The sequence below is a fragment of the Rhinoderma darwinii genome, chromosome 7 (assembly GCF_050947455.1).
Source record: "Rhinoderma darwinii isolate aRhiDar2 chromosome 7, aRhiDar2.hap1, whole genome shotgun sequence".
Taxonomy (NCBI): domain Eukaryota; kingdom Metazoa; phylum Chordata; class Amphibia; order Anura; family Rhinodermatidae; genus Rhinoderma; species Rhinoderma darwinii.
The window spans coordinates 118,021,882-118,040,434 of NC_134693.1; positions in this window are offsets into that span (position 1 = coordinate 118,021,882).

An 18,553-nucleotide genomic window follows, 5' to 3' on the forward strand; every position below is an offset into this window, starting at 1 on the left:
GTATTTTAATCTGGTGTCATTTATTAATATGTAAACTTGAAATTGTGTCTTCTTGTAGACGGGAATGGGAGATAAAATTACAGGAGACTCTTGGTCCGCACTACGTGCTATACCATTCATCCGGGCTCGGAGTCCTGTATCTCACCATCTTTATTCGACGGGAACTGATCTGGTTCTGCTCAGGTAAGATTCACTTTCTAACATTTACATAATAAGTTCTAATTGAAGTCATTAGTTGGAACTTCTTATTTAGTCATTAGAACTAGATGCCTGAGATCTCGACTCTCAGATTCTTCACTGTGGAGTATTGGAGATCTTAGAGATCAATCCACAGTTACAAAGTGTGATATGATGTTGTAGTAATATCTCCAGAGTTTTAGAGGAATCCTATCTCTGTTTCATTGTTGCATGTTGTACTATTAACCACAGACCCTGCTTCTTGTGTTTCATTTCTTATACAGAGGTAGAGCACACCCATGTAACAACCAGGCTATTCCACCATGTCAAAACTAAAGGAGCCTTGGGTGTTGCCTTCACCGTCTTTGGAACATCTTTCCTTTTTATTAATTCCCATATGAGATGTAAGTATGTCTGTTATTAATATATGACTATGTACAGTGTTATTGTGTATAAAAATATCTGCTGTTTAATAATAAACTGGAATATATGAGATGATATAAAAAGATCTGTACTATTAATGTTTTGGTGTAAAATTAAAAGTTCTTACTCATTTGGTCAAACTTTTTCTAATCTATCAAACTCATACTATGTAATGAGAGACAAGTAATGGAAGGATTAACGGCCTAATGTCTTCTACAGATTGCTATAGAAATACATTATCCTCTGTCAAGAAAATGATTGTGTCTTAGATTTACAGTAACAGAAATATCAGTGTGTCTGGTGTACAGAGTGCGGACCCAGATCATGGAACTCCACCAGTCACATCTTCTAAAATGTCAATAGAAATCCTATTAAAATAAATACTATTTGTAGAAAATTAATTGTTGAGGGAACATTCAGACTACACACCCCAAGAAGTAGATATGATACCTAGATAATATAAGATAAAGAAACCTATAGTCAAAGAAAACTTAAATGTGGTGGTTGTCCTAAATTCCAGGAGGTCACATTTACTGATATGTATATTTTTGTTGGCAGTTGGGGCAGTCCACAAGAGGATCCAGGACTATAAAACTATCACCGAGGGTCTCCGTCTGCCTCAAATTATTCCGGAAAGAATAAACTCCAATGCCTGTGAGTATTACTTATGTGGTTGAACCTATCGATTCCTTTATCGCTCTATTTATCTCCATTGACTCTAATGCAGTCACGTGGTCTAATTGTGTCCTGTGTTTATCTCATTCTACAGTGGACGTCACCAGCCGCTTTGATCAAGTTTTTTGGTTTGGGGACCTCAATTTTCAACTGAAAGAGGACAGAAAAAACGTGGAATCTCTTCTGAAGAACATTAAAGGAAGAGATATGTCCAGTCTCCTCAAACACGACCATCTGAATGAAGCCAAGAACAACGGTACATTTACTAGTAGACAGATCTCTATCACTCCTCAGCCTGTATTATTACCACATACACCTCGACAGATGAATACAAATCACTGTCATGATGGTTCATATGTTCTCCACATTCTTATATAGCCCTACATCTCTTGCACATGTTTTTAATACTGACATGTTTTTTTTTCTTTTAATTTAAGGGTCCATATTTGTAGGGTTTAAGGAGCACACCATTGAATTCCTTCCTACATATAAGTTCGACATTGGCACAGACACCTACGATACATCAGAAAAGCAGAGAGTCCCATCATATACGGTAAGATATCTTATTTCCAGGTCTACAGAGCTAAAGAAAGAATACATTTCATGAATAGATTTTCATATAATAAATCCCCTCACCCAAGGTAATGAATTGTTATTATAGATGGAGGAATAATTCTTAAGAACAAAGCATCCAGTCCATTTTACTTGTAGTGAGTTTGTCATCGTCTCCCAGTGTAATATGTCTTCGCCTAGCATGGCTCAAAGATACTTATTTCATTAAATCTGTGTGACCAAGTCAAACCTTAAATGCAAGAAAGTCTCAAAATGTATATTTCTTAAATAAAATAGGCCGAAATGTTCAGTCTATGATGCTATGAGGTTTATAAATAAATTATAATATGATTGCACTGATGATATTTGTTATTTTTATGACCTCTACAGGACAGGGTATTGTTTAAAAGCCAATACGAGGGAGATGTGCGAGTCCTGAAATACGACTCTTGCCCTGTTTTGAAGACCTCAGACCACCGACCCGTTTTTGGTATCTTTGAAGTAAAGCTCAGACCTGGTTCAGATAAGTAAGTCATGATTTCCTCCATGTTGTTGGTATGATCCTTTCAGTAGCCGCCATTACTACATGGGCCTTATAGCCAGAGCTCACACTTTGGGGTAGGTGGCTGTATACCTGGGTGACAGTACTGGAGTAATCTAGGATGTGAAACAAAACAATTATTGTGTGGTTACCTGCTAACATTATCATATGTCTTACATCAATATATTTCTCATTCCAGCATCCCATTGGCTGGTGGACGCTTTGACCGCAAGATCTATTTGAAGGGCATTGGGAGGTTAGGACAAAAAAAGTAGCTGCGTCTGTTCATGTCCTTACAGCACATAAGGTGAGAGCATTGTACTTGTCTATTATGTTTGCTGTGAGAATGTTCTTCCATCTCTTAAGTCTTCCTCTGTATCAGTAATTTATTTTATCAACCAACATAAAGAAATTGTAAATAAGTCATTCTATCTTCTAGTTCAATTTTCTTGTATTCAGATATTTATTTAATTTCCAAATGAAGGTTATGGGTTTTAGAAGAAAACTGTAAGCGTGTATGTAGTATAATAGATTGGTGGGAATTCATTAAGACTGACGTTTCATACACCGGTCTTAATATAAAAAAACTTGGAGAAAAATGTGCCTAATTTATTAAAAGGCCCACACCTTAATAACTAATAATCCATGTTATTATGATAAATGTGTCGGCCGCTGGTGGCTCTGCTGCTTCAGCTACTCTCTGTCCACTTTTTTAGAAAAGTGCCGTAAGCGGCAGAAACTACATGATAGATACAAGGAACATTGTTATTGATGTAAGACATTACTTGGCATCTTGCAGGACTCCTAAGGAACATTTACCATCTTAGGTGCATAAAACAATGATTCCACCTTTGTGAACATCAGAAAGTTCCTGTAACATCCTGAACAGCGCAGCTTTAGATCAAACCCATCGCTTGGATCAATCATCTTCAAGGTTTGTAGTGTAACCCCTAGGATCAAATAGGAAAATCCACAATAAAACCTCTTCTAGATTTTGTGACTGCCAAGAAACACACATTAGTAGAGCATTAATAGCAAATATTTCTCTTGCAGCATAAACATCAATTCCGCAGTATATCTGGCGAGAACTGCGCTCCCTGTGACCGGAGGAGCCGCCATCATTGCTGATAGAAAGGTAAGTTCCTCTAGATATGTCCCCTCTATATTTGGTAAGCAGCCTGAATGATGAATATTTAATAGGATTGTGTGCTTCTCCCCCCAGAAAAAGTCAGCAGATACAAACAGACCATCAACATCAATGCCAATAACAACCGAGGGCAGAACCCGCCATCTTACAAGTATTCCAATGGCGAGACTTAAAATTTTCTACATCTGTCACAGAAGAGACATCAGTGTGGTTACCGGTGCATCAATGTTACCCAGAAGACCAGGCACAGAACAGGAGAACATGTAATCTCTTCCTGTGTCTCTGGAATACAGATTTCCCACCCCTTACTGATACTACAGTATATACTGTGACATCTTCCATTGTTTTTGCTGGATCTTGTATAACATCATCTTTACCATTATATATTTTGATCCACAAAAACCTTAAATAAATCTTTAACATCAATTCATAAGTGTGACTGGTATTTATTAGTGTATTCAGTGCCCGACTACAACTTACCACAGTGTATACAATTCACTTATCCGACCATTCACAGCGCTATTTGTGTGACATCGCATTTAATCCAGTGGTAGGTGACAGGACATTGTATCATATGTACACAATACAGAGAGTATGGAACGTGCCGCCATATGTACTGGATTAGATCCTGTGTTGGACAAAAAGTCACAGGAGATGTAAAATATTGATATATTTGATAGTTGTTTAAATTTCAGTTCCATAAAATGTAATGTTGGGCTCTCTTTACAAGCGGAGACAATCACATTAAGCAGGGAAGCCGCTAGGGTGACACAATCCCCACAGATCTCAGATTGGACAAACGGGCAGGATGAGAGCTGCCGGTTGAGATTGCCAGTTAGGGCAGAAGTTACAAAGTGACTGATCAACCAAAAATACTTTGTATTGGTAGCCTGAATGGCGTATCGCTAACTCAGCATTTCATATGAGAACAAAGACCCTCTGCAGCACAAGTTTAAGTTGAGACTGAACCATAGCAAACACATTGTCCCATTCTCACAAGTTAAATCAGAAACCGCCAAGTATAGAGCCTATTTATTAGTGAAACCGTCAAGCTTATGTACTAAATATTATAACCGTGAAGACTGTGCCTCTGTTGGAGTAAAGTTCTGTTCAGTATCTTATACCTGTGTCGTCTGAAGTTCTTGCTGTGCAATTTCCTCTGCGGGGCAGTAACCATCCTAAACCCCCTCCCACCTGTTACATTTGTCCATACTAAAGTCCATTACTCCATTGAAGTCGCCAATTAGTAGCAGTGGATAATCTGCAAGGGCTTTTTATCAATAAACTCCTGTACCACACCCAAGACAGAAAGATTAAAGGGTGGCGGTAAATAAATTGAGACAATGATACATTGAAGATTTTGTATTGTACAGTCCTGGAGCACAAACTTTCCTTCTTATTCTTCCCAATATGTATGGCAGGTTAATTTGCAGTTAGGGTATGTTCACACGCAAACTCAAAAACGTCTGAAAATACGGAGCTGTTTTCAAGGGAAACCAGCTCCTGATTTTCAAACGTTTTTTTAAGCCACTTGCGATTTTCGCTGCGTTTTTCGCTGCGTTTTTTACGGCCGTATTTGGAGTTGTTTTCAATAGAGTCTATGTAAATGGCTCCAAAAACGTCCCAAGAAGTGACCTGCACTTCTTTTTCGCTGCCGTTTTAAAAAAAAAAACGGCCCGTCGGAACAGAACGCCGTTTTTCCTATTGAAATAAATGGGCAGATGTTTGAAGAAGAGGACTTACTCCTAAAGCGAAGCAAGGATGAGTTAATGCTCCGTCCAACAAACAAAAGAAGCTGGTGTGCCACCCATGCCGCATTGCGCCATTATTTGTGTAATGTTTGAAAGAGATTGTGCCTCTTTTTTGTAGAGTAGTGTTTACATCCCCTTGTGGATGTTTATATACCACTGGTCAGTAAAGAATTTGTTGTTTGCATTACTTGGGTCTACTGTATTTTATTGCTTGCGACTAACCCTGCGGTCCTTGTCGGTACTTGGCCTTACATAGGGATACATTCTATAGACAAAGTGAATGCTAACACTCAATTGCTATTTAGGCTAGGACTTCACAGAGACTGATTGATTTTAATTGATCTTATTTTTAAATTCTATTACTTATTTAAGGGTTGCATGCAACTCAATGTATAGCTTTGTACTGCGGCTGTTGATTTGTAGCTAAAATCAATTAGTTGCATGCCAATGCGTTTCCATGATGGCCTTATTTTCACATTTCCAGGAAAAATAACAGAAGACCATCACAACACAGAGTTCTGAATAAAGATGCTCCATATCAGGAGAGCTGACAGGTCCGCCTTAAAATGGGTAAATCACAGGTGACGTCATTACAGAGTTTGCTGCTGAGATATCTTTAGTTCTTCACTTCTGCAACCATCTTCAGCTTCTAGAGCAACGTAAAGAATTCAGACTACAAAATAGACCCCTTAATTCATGCAGACCCCAGACCAGACCACCAAATAAATTTAGACACCAGCCTAAACCCCTATATAAATTCAGACCCTAGACCAGACCCCAGAACAGACCCAATTAACTGCAGACCCCAGGCAAGACTCCAAAATGTAAACCCCAAAACAGAGTAAATAAAAGGAATGCAGACCCTAGACCAGACATCTAAATAATGTCAGACCTCAGACCAGATCCCTCAATTAATTGCAGACCACAGACCAGACCGCTAAATTCAGACCCCAAACCAGAGTGCTGGCTGGGATCAGAGTGTAATGGCAGTGATGCGCTGCGCCACCATGAAGTCAGGTGAGACGGTGAGAGTCAATAACAAAGCAGAAAATAAGCTAACAAAATGACCTTTATAGAGAAGGCCTATCCTACGTAGGGGTAGGCCTATAAGTGTAGGCTGTCACTGAAACATGCGTGGCTGAAGAGTACCGTCAGCCTAGAGTGGTTCGCTCTGAGGAGTCTACTGGCGCTGTGAGAATAGTCAGCCTGGCATGGGAACCTGTGGTCAGTAGAGCAGTACTGTGCTCAAACCCAGGAGAGGCTATAACTAGGTCCTGATTAGGATAAAGAACGTTCCATGTATTAGAGGGCCGCTTAGATAGCTGCAGTGATGAATGGTTGCCCTGCAGGCCTGAGATGTGGCCTAGTAGTACACTCCTGAATTGTACTGGACTGGGTGCAGTAGTCACTACGACGAGTGGTGTGGTAGGAGCCCTTCAGCGTCAGGACCCTAGTAAGAGTGCATAGGAGCAGATATTTAATATAGTAAAAAGTATTAAAACGTATAAAACCCACTGTGTCAGTTGTATCAGGGCAGCCCCCTTCATCAGGAATACTATGTTTCACAGCATTGAAACAATTTAAATATCTCTATATTATATAAACAAACCATTCTACGTTTTCTCACGCAATACCGGAAGTGACGTTCCGAACTCTAAGGCCCTGTTCACACAGAGTTTTTTTGCAGGCAGAAAAATTTTGAGGCAGACTTTGACCTGCCTGCGATTTGCGCAGCATTTACCATTGCGTTTTTCGTCCGTGGCCCCTGCGCGCCGCATGCAAAAAACACTGTGAAAAACACTTTCTCTGCCTCTCATTGATTTCAATGGGAGGTCAGAGGCGGAACTGCGAGCCGCTAAAAGCTGCTGCAGAAAAGAAACGCCTCCGCCTTCCATTGAAATTAATAGAAGACAGTTTCGGCCGCTGATTCCAATGCGGTTTCCGTGTCAAAATCAGCGTAAAAAAACTCAGTGTGATCTGGGCCTAAATCTCTTTATACTTCCTATAATGGACATATCTCTCTATGGCAGATGTTTCGGAAGAGGTTCTTTCTCGCTCTTTTACCTTTTCTATTCCTCTAATACTTCATCCCAATTACATTATTTAATACAGGGAATTTCTTATATTTCTTTTTCCATGCAAAAATACATATATTAATAAAATAGGATAAAAACAACTAATATGAATCTATGGGGAATAGTAAAGACTCATTTACTTTACTCGTTCTCAAACTCTAATATTATTCCCAAACCCTATTCCTTTCTTTAGTATTTCTTATTTTTTGGATAGGATGGTGCGACTATATAATTTATTATCCTTGTTCTTTTTACGATCATTTGTGGGGCCCTTCTTACTTCATCTTTCAAAAACAGATCACTTAATAGTATTTCCCAATTTCTCTTTAGGATTCTTTTAATTTCTTCAATATTACCATTATATTTAGCAAAATAATGTCAGTCCAAATTTATCTTTCTCTTTTTTCCATCTTGCTTTTTTACAAGGTATAACTTTTCCCTGTTCCTTGTTATCTAGGCAGTCTTTCTGTTTCGTTTTTGACACCTTTTTCTTTACTCCCTCTATAATATTTTTTTTTGCTATTTTACGCAAGCATACATCATAAGCACAAGAAAATAGACAAACGCACAAAAAACAAACCCAATCCCGAAAGACACAACCCAATTCAGGGCGGGAGGATGGGAGCTAACTTTTTTACCTGTTATTCCTCCCGCTGCTTCCGGCTCAATGCCGAAAACAGCGGGCGGAACAGATACCGAACCCCAACTCCTCCCCTCTCCATCTCCTCCCTCTCCCTGCCTCCACTAACCCTTTCCCCCCTGATTGGCTAACCTTCCCTCCTATGGCAGTCATGGAGGCTTTCCCTTAAGCATTCCGTGCTGCCGTCCAGCCTCGTCTTGACTGGCCTAAGTAGGGTCATGTGCTATTTTACCTTTTATTCCCCTTTTCCACCCATCCACCAAATAAGGACATGTGACAACCGAGATTGGATGCGAAATGGCCACAGCAGCCGTTTATTAATTTACATTATTTTTTAAATACAATTTAATCCAAAACATTCGCATAACTACTTTAGGAATTCGACCAGAGAATTCCTCCTATAATTCACATGACCAAACATGGGTCAGAATCATAAATAACAATCAACATTTTAACACTAAACAGAGCAGGGGAAGTCCTTGAAGCCAGTTTTTTTTACAGATTTTCCTTTTAAGTTAGCCATCTGCAAACCACCAACAACTATTTACCTCCAGCCGTAAACCAGCTCGGAGGCACCGCTCACCTCTGCAGATGGCTCCAACCACCAGAAGACCACTTCAAAGGGATAACACCCTATGAAGTCTTCAAATTATATACACTACCTGTAAAGGATCTGCCAGGCACAGCTTCGGGGTTAACTCCCTTAATTAATCAGTCAGCACCTGAATCTACATCCCTGAGACTGACTCCAGCTTCCACCACTCAGGCTGGCAGGCTTAGGAGTGGGAGAGCCTATCGCAGCCTGGCCAGACTCAGCTAGCTCCCGCCCTCTGTCTATTTATACCTGCATTTCCTGTTCCTCCTTGCTTGTTATTCTTTTTCGTGTGGTTTCCTGGCCCAGCTACAGCTCCTTCTATTTTGTTCCTGCTCCATACAGACCCTGGCTTACTGACTACTCTTCTGCTCTTCGTTTGGTACCTCGCACACTCCTGGCTTGACTCGGCTCGTTCACCACTCTGGTTGCTCACGGTGTTGCATTGGGCAACTGCCCCTTTCCCTTGCTTGTATTCCCTTGTATGTTTGTCGTGTTTGTCGTGCACTTACTGAGTGCAGGGACCGCCGCCCAGTTGTACCCCGTCGCCTAGGGCGGGTCGTTGCAAGTAGGCAGGGACAGAGTGGCGGGTAGATTAGGGCTCACTTGTCCGTTTCCCTACCCCCCGGTCATTACATAATAACAAGCCCATACCTAGTCTACCCTGGTCCCTGACACCACTATGGACCCCCGTGAGACCCTGGCTCAGCAAATGCAGGGTCTCTCCCTTCAGGTCCAGGCCCTGGCTCAGAGGGTCAACCAGCCTGATGCTACCTTGTTAGTTCCCCTCACCGCACCTCTTGAACACCACCTCAAGTTGCCCGACCGGTTCTCAGGGGACCGGAGGGCTTTTCTCTCCTTTCGGGAGAGTTGTAGGCTTTACTTTCGTTTAAAGCCTCATTCCTCAGGTTCTGAGAGCCAGCGGGTGGGTATAATTATGTCCCGGCTCCAGGAAGGGCCCCAAGAATGGGCCTTCTCCTTGGCTCCTGACGCCCCTGAACGTTCCTCCGTTGATTGTTTCTTTTCTGCTCTCGGACTTATTTATGACGAGACTGACAGGACTGCCTTTGCCGAGAGTCAGCTGGTGACCTTACGTCAGGGTAAGAGACCTGTTGAGGAGTATTGCTCTGACTTTAGGAAGTGGTGCGTAGCTTCTCGGTGGAATGACCCTGCCTTAAGGTGCCAGTTTAGGTTGTGTCTGTCGAATGCCCTGAAAGACCTGCTAGTTAGCTATCCCTCTTCTGACTCCCTAGACCAGGCTATGGCTTTAGCGGTACGACTTGACCGACGTCTCAGGGAACGACAACATGAACGTTTGTGTGTTTTCTCCTCCGACTCCCCCATGATGCCTCCCGAAGTTCCGTTGCTTCGTTCCTCCAGGAAAGACTCAGAGATACCTATGCAACTCGGGGCCTCCGTGTCCCCCCAACAACGTAGAGAATTCCGCAGGAAGAATGGTCTCTGCTTCTACTGTGGGGATGACAAGCATCAAGTGAACAACTGTCCTAAGCGTAAGAATGCAGCCAGAGAACTTCCGCGCCTAAGTGATCATCGGGGAGGTCACTTGGGCGCACAGGTATTTCCAGTAAATAGGAAACGTACTAAGATCTTGCTTCCCTTTCAGGTCTCTTTTGGTGGTAGGTCTGCTACCGGCAGTGCCTTCGTGGATTCAGGGTCCTCTACTAATATTATGTCTGTGGAATTTGCTATGTCTCTTGCTATGCCTCTGATTGATTTGCCTAAACTTGTCCCGGTAGTGGGTATCGACTCCACTCCTCTTGCTAATGGTTATTTTACACAGCATACCCCTGTTTTTGAACTCCTTGTTGGCTCCATGCATTTGGAGCAATGCTCTGTACTGTTGATGCAGGGGTTATCGTACGATTTGGTTCTAGGCCTTCCCTGGTTGCAGTTGCATAATCCCACGTTTGACTGGAATACTGGGGAGCTAACCAAATGGGGTAATGAATGTTGTACGTCATGTTTTTCTGTTAATTCTATTTCTCCCCCTTAGGAGGCGAATACGCTACCCGAGTTTGTTCAGGACTTCGCTGATGTTTTCTCTAGGGAGGCCTCCGAAGTGTTACCTCCTCATAGAGAATACGATTGCGCTATCGAATTGGTACCAGGAGCTAAGCTTCCTAAGGGTAGGATATTTAATCTTTCTTGTCCCGAACGTGAAGCCATGAGAGAGTATATACAGGAATCCCTGGCCAAGGGTTACATTCGTCCCTCTTCTTCTCTGGTAGGTGCTGGCTTCTTCTTCGTGGGGAGGAAGGATGGTGGTCTTAGGCCATGCATTGACTACCGTAGCCTGAATAAGGTCACGGTAAGGAACCAGTATCCCCTTCCTTTGATTCCTGATCTCTTTATTCAGGTTCAGGGGGCCCAATGGTTCTCTAAATTGGATCTACGGGGGGCGTATAACCTTATTCGCATCAAAGAGGGGGATGAGTGGAAGACTGCGTTTAACACGCCCGAAGGCCATTTCGAATACCTCGTCATGCTCTTTGGGTTGTGTAATGCCCCTGCGGTCTTCCAGAATTTCATAAATGAGATTTTGAGAAATTACCTGGGGATATTTCTTGTAGTGTACCTTGATGACATACTGGTGTTTTCCAAGGACTGGTCCTCCCACATTGAGCATGTCAGGAAGGTGCTCCAGGTCCTTCGGGAAAACAAACTGTTTGCCAAAACTGAAAAATGTGTGTTTGGGGTACAGGAGATACAATTTTTGGGTCAAATCCTCACTCCTCATGAATTCCGCATGGACCCCGCCAAGGTTCAGGCTGTGGCGGAATGGGTCCAACCTGCCTCCCTGAAGGCGTTACAGTGTTTTTTGGGGTTCGCTAATTATTACAGGAGATTTATTGCTAACTTCTCGGTCATCGCTAAGCCTCTTACGGACCTCACTCGCAAAGGTGCTGATCTCCTCCACTGGCCTCCTGAGGCTGTCCAGGCTTTTGAGGTCCTTAAGAAGTGCTTTATCTCGGCCCCGCTGCTGGTTCAGCCCAACCAAATGGAGCCATTTATCGTGGAAGTTGACGCATCTGAGGTGGGAGTGGGGGCTGTCTTGTCCCAGGGTACCAGGTCCCTCACCCATCTCCGCCCCTGTGCCTACTTCTCCAGGAAGTTTTCGCCAACTGAGAGTAACTATGATATTGGCAACCGCGAACTCTTAGCCATTAAATGGGCATTTGAAGAGTGGCGCCACTTCCTGGAGGGTGCTAGACACCAAGTAACGGTCCTTACCGACCACAAGAATCTGGTTTTCCTAGAATCTGCCCGGAGGCTAAACCCGAGACAAGCTCGATGGGCGTTATTTTTTACAAGATTCAATTTTTTGGTTACCTATAGGGCTGGGTCTAAAAATATTAAGGCTGATGCACTGTCGCGTAGCTTCATGGCCAGCCCTCCTTCGGAGGAAGATCCTGCTTGTATTTTGCCTCCAGGTATAATAATTTCCTCGATCGATTCTGATTTAGTCTCTGAAATTGCTGCTGCTCAAGGTTCAGCTCCCGGGAACCTTCCTGAGAACAAGCTGTTTGTTCCCCTGCAATTCCGGCTAAGGGTACTTAGGGAAAATCATGACTCCGCACTATCTGGTCATCCAGGCATCCTGGGTACCAAACAGCAATTACCAGAAATTATTGGTGGCCTGGTTTGCCTAAAGACGTTAAGGCCTACGTCGCCGCTTGTGAGGTTTGTGCTAGGTCCAAGACTCCCAGGTCCCGACCAGCGGGCTTACTGCGTTCGTTGCCCATTCCCCAGAGACCTTGGACACATATCTCCATGGATTTTATCACCGATTTGCCTCCATCCCAAGGCAAGTCGGTGGTGTGGGTGGTGGTAGACCGCTTCAGTAAGATGTGCCACTTTGTGCCCCTCAAGAAACTACCCAACGCCAAGACGTTGGCTACCTTGTTTGTCAAACACATCCTGCGTCTCCATGGGGTCCCTGTCAATATTGTTTCGGACAGAGGGGTACAATTTGTTTCATTGTTTTGGAGAGCCTTCTGTATGAAGTTGGGGATTGATCTGTCCTTCTCCTCTGCCTTCCATCCTCAAACCAATGGTCAAACGGAGAGGTCTAATCAATCTCTAGAACAATACTTGAGGTGTTTTGTCTCTGACTGTCAATATGATTGGGTCTCATTCATTCCCCTCGCCGAATTTTCCCTTAATAACCGGGTCAGTAACTCGTCAGGGGTCTCTCCCTTTTTCTGTAATTTTGGGTTTAATCCACGGTTCTCCTCTGTTTCACCTGGTAGTTCCAACAATCCCGAGGTAGAGGTCGTTCATCGGGAACTGTGCACAGTCTGGGCCCAGGTTCAGAAGAACCTAGAGGCGTCCCAGAGCGTACAAAAAACTCAGGCTGATAGAAAACGTTCTGCTAACCCCCTGTTTATGGTCGGGGATCTGGTGTGGTTGTCGTCTAGGAACTTGCGGAAGTTTGCTCCCCGGTTTATTGGGCCGTATAAGGTCATTGAGGTCCTCAATCCTGTCTCCTTCCGGCTGGAGTTACCCCCGTCTTTTCGTATACACGACGTGTTTCTTGCCTCCCTCCTTAAACGCTGCTCCCCGTCCTTGGCTCCCTCGAGGAGACCTCCTGTTCCCATCCTCACCCCTGAGGGGGTGGAATTCGAGGTGGCCAGGATTGTGGACAGCAAGATGGTCCAAGGCTCCCTCCAGTACCTGGTCCATTGGAGAGGTTACGGGCCCGAGGAGAGGACTTGGGTACCCGCCCGGGATGTTCACGCTAGGGTATTGGTAAGGAGGTTCCACCTGCGTTTCCCCAGTAAGCCAGGTCCACTTAGAAAGGGTCCGGTGGCCCCTCATAAAAGGGGGGGTACTGTAAAGGATCTGCCAGGCACAGCTTCGGGGTTAACTCCCTTAATTAATCAGTCAGCACCTGAATCTACATCCCTGAGACTGACTCCAGCTTCCACCACTCAGGCTGGCAGGCTTAGGAGTGGGAGAGCCTATCGCAGCCTGGCCAGACTCAGCTAGCTCCCGCTCTCTGTCTATTTATACCTGCATTTCCTGTTCCTCCTTGCTTGTTATTCTTTTTCGTGTGGTTTCCTGGCCCAGCTACAGCTCCTTCTATTTTGTTCCTGCTCCATACAGACCCTGGCTTACTGACTACTCTTCTGCTCTTCGTTTGGTACCTCGCACACTCCTGGCTTGACTCGGCTCGTTCACCACTCTGGTTGCTCACGGTGTTGCCGTGGGCAACTGCCCCTTTCCCTTGCTTGTATTCCCTTGTATGTTTGTCGTGTTTGTCGTGCACTTACTGAGTGCAGGGACCGCCGCCCAGTTGTACCCCGTCGCCTAGGGCGGGTCGTTGCAAGTAGGCAGGGACAGAGTGGCGGGTAGATTAGGGCTCACTTGTCCGTTTCCCTACCCCCCGGTCATTACACTACCGTTCAAAAGTTTGGGGTCACCCAGATAATTTTGTGTTTTCCCTGAAAACTCACACTTATATTTATCAAATGAGTTGCAAAATGACTAAAAAATATAGTCAAGGCATTGACAAGGTTAGAAATAATATTTTTTATTTGAAATAATTATTTTTTCCTTCAAACTTTGCTTTCGTCAAAGAATGCTCCATTTACTGCAATTACAGCATTTCAGACCTTTGGCATTCTAGCTGTTAATTTGCTGAGGTAATCGGGAGAAATTTCATCCCATGCTTCCAGAAGTCCCTCCCACAAGTTGTATTGGCTTGATGGGCACTTCTTGCGTACCATACGGTCAAGCTGCTCCCACAACAGCTCTATGGGGTTGAGATCTGGTGACTGCGCTGGCCACTTCATTACAGATGGAATACCAGCTGCCTGCTTCTTCCCTAAATAGTTCTTGCATAATTTGGAGGTGTGCTTTGGGTCATTGTACTGTTGTAGGATGAAATTGGCTCCAATCAAGCAGTGTCCACAGGGTATGGCATGGCGTTGCAAAATGGAGGGATAGCCTTCCTTATTCAAAATCCCTTTTACCTTGTACAAATCTCCCACTTTACCAGCACCAAAGCAACCCCAGACCATCACATTACCTCCACCATGCTTGACAGATGGCGTCAGGCACTCTTCCAGCATCTTTTCAGTTGTTCTGCGTCTCACAAATGTTCTTCTGTGTGATCCAAACACCTCAAACTTCGATTCGTCTGTCCATAAAACTTTTTTCCAATCTTCCTCTGTCCAATGTCTGTGTGCTTTTGCCCATATTAATCTTTTCCTTTTATTAGCCAGTCTCAGATATGGCTTTTTCTTTGCCACTCTGCCCTGAAGGCCAGGATCCTGGAGTCGCCTCTTCACTGTAGACGTTGACACTGGCGTTTTGCGGGTACTATTTAATGAAGCTGCCAGTTGAGGACCTGTGAGGCGTCTATTTCTCAAACTAGAGACTCTAATGTACTTGTCTTGTTGCTCAGTTGTGCAGCGGGGCCTACCACTTCTCTTTCTATTCTGGTTAGAGCCTGTTTGTGCTGTCCTCTAAAGGGAGTAGTTCACACCGTTGTAGGAAATCTTCAGTTTCTTGGCAATTTCTTGGAATAGCCTTCATTTCTAAGAACAAGGATAGACTGTCGAGTTTCACATGAAAGCTCTCTTTTTCTAGCCATTTTGAGAGTTTAATCTAACCCACAAATTTAATGCTCCAGATTCTCAAGTAGCTCAAAGGAAGGCCAGTTTTATAGCCCCTCTAAACCGCAAAACTGTTTACAGCGGTGCTAACATAATTGCACAAGGGTTTTCAAGCGTTTTCTAATCATCCATTAGCCTTCTAACACAGTTAGCAAACACAATGTACCATTATAACACGGGAGTGATGGTTGCTGGAAATGGGCCTCCATACACCTATGTAGATATTGCATTAAAAACCAGACGTTTACAGCTAGAATAGTCATTTACCACATTAACAATGTATAGAGTGTATTTCTGATTAATTTAATGTTATCTTCATTGAAAAATACTGTGCTTTTCTTGCAAAAATAAGGACATTTCTAAGTGACCCCAAACTTTTGAACGGTAGTGTACCTTTTTGGGGGACGCATACCCCCGATGCGACCCCCCCACCATTTTGTACTGACCAACCTCCAGTACTCCCCCCGCCACAGCGAAACAGGCCTTGACCACCTTAAGCCTGTGAGTCCCTCCAAACCACCACCGCCCTCTCAATTCCTTCCTCTAAGGACAGGCTCCACAAATCAATTCCAACCTCGGTCAAATGTACTCCATCACTCCGCCAATATCTTCCAACTCCTGACTCCAAATCCCTGTGTCGAACACAAATTCCCGGACACATCGCCGAACCCGGGAGGGCAAACAACACTATCCGCTTACCCCGTCCTACTTGATCAGTCTTGGACCGCCACAAAAACAACTCGAGTCTATCCCCATATAGACCCACATCCGCCTGTCGCAATCCCCCAGCCCTCACCGCACTAGGAGAAACCAACTCACCAATTCTGAGTGCTCCAAAAAACGCTAGAGAAAAAGCCAAACGAAACAACTCTACCTCATAAGGCGAATTACAAACAGCCCCCAGCAATGCGCCCAACGAACCAAGAAGGGTAAAAGACACGGGTCGCCTCTGATCTGCTTCAATGCCACCAACCTGTCTTGATCCGTGCTGACGTTACCCAACACTCTTACCCACTCCTCCCACTGCTGCCAACAAGCCGAATAAGTACTCCAAGTCGCACTAGCCAACGACCGCTCGATCAAACGTTCCACGGGACCGAAACCAGATCCCATAGATGTTCCGGGCAAGCCAAACCGAACAGCTCCGCTCCCGGTGCCAAATAACGAAATTGATCCCACTGCGAGAGAGAAAGAGCATCAGCGATACAATTGTAAACCCCCGGTACATACACCGCAACCACCCACGTGTTTAAGGACAAGCACACCAAGACTAAGTGACGCAACAACTGAACCACAGGTGGAGAAGATGCCGATACGTTATTAATCGCTAACACCACTCCCATGTTATCGCAGTGGAAACGAACCTTTTTATCCCTGAGAATGTGCCCCCAAATGGTCACCACAACCATGATGGGGAACAGCTTGAGCAGGGCCAGATTCCGTGTAAGACCACTGATCACCCAGCTGTGTGGCCAGTCCCCCGCACACCATTGACCTCCTGCATACGAACCAAAACCACCGGACACCGCCACGTCAGTAAACAGCTCCAACTCGCTCATATCCTGTACCGGCGACATCCACAACGATCTACCATTATATTCCCCGAGAAACGCGTCCCAGACCTGCAAATCCGCCCTGTGCTCCACCACAATCCTCACGAAATGAGGGGATGCCCGGATACCCGCCGTCGCTGCCGCCAATCGCCTACTAAAATCTCTACCCATTGGCATAATCCGACAGGCAACGTTCAACTTCCCCAGCAGAGACTGGAGATAGCGCAAAGTGATCTTCTTCAATCGGCAGGCACGCCTCACCTCTTGACGCAATGACAGTAATTTATCCTCAGGAAGCCTGCACTCGAATTGCATTGCAACCGAATCAATTTAGATCCCTAAAAAACAGATGGTAGGGACAGGGCCCTCCGTTTCACCAGGCGCCAGAGAAATTCCAAAATCCGTCGCAACCTTCTGCAAGGAATACAACAAATAACCGCAAATAGGGGAACCGCTAGGGCCGACGCACAAAAAATCGTCAAGATAATGTATTAACGAATCCACCCCAGCTACGCCCTTCGTCACCCATTCCACAAAGCTACTAAATGCCTCAAAGTATGCGCAAGAAAGGGAGCACCCCATTGGAAGACACCTATCGACATAAAACCCCCCGTTCCAGAAGCAAGCCAACAGCCGTTGGCTCTCCAGATGGTCCGGCAGCTAGCGAAAATGTCAGTTTTTGCCAACAACGCCCCAGGCCCCGCCTCACGCACTAACACCTCCGCTTTGTCAAATGACGTGTAAACAACCGAGCATAAATCGTGATCTATCCCATCGTTTACCGACGACCCCCTGGGAAAACACAAATGCTGAATCAAACGGAGTTTATGGGGCTCCCGCTTCGGCACAATTCCAAAGGGGGATAGCACTAGATTATCTATCGGCGGCTCGACAAAAGGCCCGGCCATGCGACCCAATGAAACTTCCTTCAAAAGTTTTTTCGAAACGACCGCCGAGTGCAAATAAGCCGACTTAAGATTGCGCAATGTAAGCGGAACCTCATACGGAGGAGGGGGAATAACAAAACCAAACAAAAACCCCTCATAAATTAACTTGGCTGCAACCCTATTCGGATATTCATTTAGATACGGGGCCATCCTTTCCACCCTCACCAGCGACAGCCCCTTGACCAACGGAGGAGGACTGAGTGCCTGACCGCTTCCCTTTTCGCATACATTTTGCAGCCCCATGCGAGGAGCCGTTGCACTCCGAACAGACATGCTTAAATTTACAAGTGGCCCCGAACTTACACTGGCCATCATTGAATTGCCAGCAGAACACGAGTATTGACCCAGAGCCCTGTCCGGACTGACTAGACTGACCTCTTTGGCCAATGCTTCCGGGAAAGGACTGCTTAACCGGGGTCGTCACCCGCAACCAAAGCTGGTGGCGAAACTGCTCATCATACCGCAACCACACCTGACCCCTGTACGCCCGATGAGCCTCCCCGATGGCATCGAAATAACAAAACAACGCTGAGCAATTTTCAGGCGCCTTTTCCCCAATCACACTCGCCAAAATAGCAAAAGCTTGCGACCAATTCACGAACGTCTGCGGGATAAGCCTATACCGCCGACGCTCCTCTTCCTTCTTCTTACTCTCATCCCGCTTGCCCTTATTCAAGTTGAACTTCGCAAGCGGCAGAAGAGAAAAAATGTCCACGTACTCGTCCTTCCAAATCCATTCCCGAACCTCCTTTTTAAGGTGGGCCCCTAAAGGACCCTCAAAACAGACATAAACCTCGCCCCGAGCACAATCATCAAGCCAAATTCTATCCCCGTCCTTC